This window comes from Miscanthus floridulus, chromosome 8 (assembly GCF_019320115.1).
Source record: "Miscanthus floridulus cultivar M001 chromosome 8, ASM1932011v1, whole genome shotgun sequence".
NCBI lineage: Eukaryota > Viridiplantae > Streptophyta > Magnoliopsida > Poales > Poaceae > Miscanthus > Miscanthus floridulus.
In genome coordinates this window covers 162,528,911-162,533,543 of record NC_089587.1, presented here as the reverse complement: position 1 = coordinate 162,533,543, position 4,633 = coordinate 162,528,911, and positions in this window count along the sequence as shown.

Genomic DNA, 4,633 nt, shown 5'->3' with positions numbered 1-4,633 from the left:
CGTGGTGCCTCCGGGTACCCAACTGAGCTTAGCACCCTCTAGAGCAAGGTAGGCGTACCAAACTGGTCCAAAAAGGTGCTGCTACGAGGAGGAAACATGGGCGCGACCATCTGTAACAAAAGGGATGCAACTCTCATGAGAGGATTATTTTTTTGAGGGATGAAAATTTAATAATTGAAATAAGCAATTATAAGGGAGGGAGTAATGCAGAATGTAATGTAGTAATGAACATGATGCATGCACGATCCGTACGTCCTCACAAACCTAAGAAAAGTTAAGTTCTAGCGGAATATACGGTGGCATACACACGTTCTCTCGAATAGCGGTAACTAGTCGATCTACACGGTGCGTTGTTAGCATACCTGCAGAAAATTTCATTGCAGCCCAACCCAACAAGATATAACGCTCACAATGAAAATAGTAAACTAAGATACTCTCCATATATACATCCCTAGATATATATACTTCGGTATCCAAAACTACCCGATAGATATACCCACAATTAAGTACCTTCGTATGTACATGTATGCAACATGTAAATATTCCAGTAACCACAACTAACTCTCCCCTAGACCGACAGTTGGACGGTCATGCTCTCACAACTCACACTTACCTGGGCGTAGAGGCAATTGATCCATACATTACCATTCAAGCGAATGGCACCCATGCAATAGCACGCCGCATGGACGACGAAATAGAAACAATCACTTTCCCCCAAGTTAGTAATTATATAAGCCACCTAAAAGTCCTTATGTGGGCTACAAGGGAAGTGATCATCGGCACACTATAAATATAAAATTTCAGATTTTGGAACACCTATATATATAACCATAAGTTGGAAAACAGTTTTCGCAACAAAAGCTTTTGTTTTTAAATACCCGTATAACATGTTTAGTGTTGAATCTAGCTCTGATACCAGCTGTAACAGAACCGACCAATTTATAAGAGCACAAGTACAAAAATGATCGCCGAAACGATCAAATTCTCGCACTTGAGCCCATATAAACCCGGTAGTCAACTGAAACCACGAAGGATTTCAAACCAACTTGCATACAACTAAGATTGTAGTGATTCAACATAACACATCACACGTTACAATATTTCACAAATAGTTCACAGATTGATTACAACACATCGGAGTCATAGTTATTACAAACTAAGTATTGTAAAGTAGCGGAAGCAAATAGTTTAACTCACACACACAAGTTCAAATACAAGTACCAGCTTGCCGATCACATCTCACAAAAGCATTCGGATAAGATAAACAGAGATCATGCCCGTGATCTAGTCTTCATCACCCGCCGGGTGGAGACAGTACTTACAGAAGCCCTGATAAAGAGGGTCATCTGCAACAAGAGGGAATAAACCCTGAGTACGAGAATGTACTCAGCTAGACTTACCCGTCAGAAACAAAAAATAAATGACACCAAGGATCATGCATAACTTAATTTTGTGGATCTGGCTGACACTTTCTTTTTGCGGAAAAGCATAAGTAATAATGATCAACTCTTAACCTGAGCTACCAGTGACTTTTAGCCATTAACCTGTCATCTATATTAGCACCTGCACTAAGCAATCACTTGATTAAGATGCAAACATTATTAACCATAGCAGGTATAAACTGTGGCAACATTATCATCATCCTCCATTTAACCATATCGTTAAATTAAGTGAATCTATGTTGCCGCTGCTCAGTCAAGTTCTCACTATCTGGGAGAGACGGCGACTCGAATCAATTCCTATCCAGCTGGAGGGGTATTCGTAACACAAACCCTGCTTCCCCCGTCAGGGTCACAATCAAGTCACCTTTGGTACAACTCCGGAGTCATAGGTCTGGACAACGCCGCATCCTCAAGGGTGACACTCTGCCAGGAAGTGCAGGAATTTTAAGCACCTGACCCCTTGGACTCATGTCAATGTCCCCAAGCACATCCTTACTTCCTCCAGAATGCGCACGACCCCCCGGTTCCTGGCCTGAGTCAAACTACTAGGCTTCACGGTCGGATTGACTTATCCAGCCAGCTAAGTGTTAGGCTATGTTCAACATGACATGAGGATGTACAACATATCGGTCCTTAAACGACACAGATGGAGTCACTATGTCCAACCCTACACAAGACTCCGCCTGGTCTTAATTTATTATTAACATGGTTCTTTTCCACGATAGCAAATATAGCCAACCGTGACCCACCTCATTCTAAAGCTCGTAGGTGATAGGAAATCACCTGACTTCTACCGCACTAAACATGGCTAAGCATTTAACCCATTCCTAAACTTAAATAGGATTCAAGTGCGATATCTGGACAAGGATAGTGTCGGTGTTTCGTACAATCACCGACAAGTAAATTTATAGTGATGTGCGTTAGGCCCAGATGGTGTGCTAAAGGATACCAGATTTATACTGGTTTGGGCTGAATATCCCTATGTCCAGTCTGTTGCTACTCATGTTATTAGCACCAAAAATAGTTCATAGTAGGGGGTACAAATGGTCGAGAGAAGGACTAGTCCCAAGTCTCTAATGGAAGGGTCAAAAGGATGCCAAGAGCTTGGTAGCAGCTTGACTATGTGTGATGTGTTTTGTGTTGTCCCAAGTCCATCCTCTTGTTGGAGAAAGCACATCCCCTTTTATTGTTGAAGGGGACAGCTTTACAAGTGAGAGGGCATGGATGCGTATGCTACCCAGCCTTGTTGTTCACGTCTACCAAGCCTTGTAGTCCATTCCGGTGGGTGCGAGAGGATGGTAAGTGCCTACAATACTGTCGATGCCACTATAGAATGTTAGGATGGCTACAGAGTACTGCTCCGCGTAGGGTATGGACTCTGGTATAGTAGTCTTGACTTATGAGCCTTGCCCAGCCTTGCTCCGCACGCCTTCTAGTTCCTATGAGTCCCTATCTGAGGGACGTCGGGTCAGGGTCCGAAGTAGCGCTGTGGGCAAGGCCTTCCGATCGGAGAGGGTGTCTGGAGGCTAAAGCGAGTGCTCCGATCTGGTGGACCCGAGGGGCCATAAAGCGAGCGCCGCTCCCTTGGGACCATAATGTGGTGACAACACATCCGTCATTTGTGGAGGACACGAGTCCTTTCCTGGACCGTAGTGGTTGTTGTATGTCTACGTCAGGTTCCATGTTCGAGAGCTGAAGGTGGTGCCTACAACTCTGTAGGGTGAAGAGCACGCACCCACAACACTTTTCAGGCTCTGCTATGCCTAGGAGGGTCTAAAGCAACCATCCTATCATTCCCTGGCAGTACTTTTCCTACCAGGGAGTGGGGTATGGTCCTCGAAGCCACGGTTGACCTGAACGTCTTGTCCTACTCTATACCTATCATCATGAGGGGGTGGGGAGAGGTTGACAGGCGAGACAAAACCAGTCTTTGGACATCGGGCGAGGCAAAGTCCACCCTCGGGGGTTGGGGGAGGTGGAGTCTATCCCTAAGCCCTCGGTCGAGGTGGAGCTAGCTCTTATCCCTCGGGCAAGACCGAGCCCAGCCCTCGGGGGTCGGGCGAGGTGGAGCTGGCCCTTATCCCTCGGGCGAGACCGAGCCCAGCCCTCAGGTGTCGGGCGAGGCAGAGTCTAGCCCTTAGCCCTTGGGCGAGGCGAAGCTAGCCCAAGGACACCAGACGAGGCGGAGTCTAGCCCTTAGCCCTCGGGCGAGGCGGAGCTGGCCCAAGGGCATTGGGCGAGGTGGAACCAAACTCCCATTATTCGGGCAAGGAAAGCAGCGGCGTCCTTGTCCATCTAGGAGTTTTTAACGTTCGATAGTTATTGGTTCCACCTCCTGGGGTACCTCGGTGTTAGGTCCCCGACAGTAGCCCCTGAGCCCCCTGGTGATTCGGATAGAATCGCTCGGGGGGTGTTTTTGATTTCATCAGAGTTAATTTGCCAGAGGGTGCGCGCGAGCGCACCTGATGAGTGTAGCCCCCGAGCCCCTAGGGGATTTGAGTAGAATCACCTGCGGGGGTAGTATCGGACCCTTCGTGGGTAAGGCTGAAAGACTTGGTTTTTCATCGACGGGATATTTTAGTTAGTGCCGGCCTAGCTGGGACCTGACTGTGGATCGAGGCCCTGGTGACGCTTGCGCCCTTGAGTCTTGGTAGTTTGCGGGCCTATCCCTCGTTGGGATGGGTCTTTGGATTCGAGACCCTAGGTGGGCTGGAGGGAAAAGCTCTATGACCCGTGTCCCCTCGATGGAGAGAGAGTCCCGGTCCGCCGGGGGAAGGCGAACCGTCCGGCGTGATTTTTCGGGAAGGGATAGGGATCGTGTGCGCGTATCCCATGAGGTGACGCGGCGGTGCGCATGGCAGGCTCAGAGATCGAGGCAGACAGTTGCCCTTCTCGCATCCGTCACCCCTATAAAACCACGGGGTTCGCCCCCAGGGTTTTGCATTTTGCCTCCTCGCCTTCACGTCCTTAGCCTCCACTGTCAATCGCCTGCGTCTCTTGCACCCGTACTGCCTCCACCGTCAAACTTGCTGCTGCCTTGTTCCCCATGCCGCTCCTACCGTCGCAATGGACCCGGGGTACAAATCCAACATATCTCATCAGCGCTTAGAGGGCCTCATCCACCGAGGCCTCCTTCGCCCATTTACCACCACCGTGGAGTGGTGGCTGCCCGGTGAAGAGGGGGAACTAGA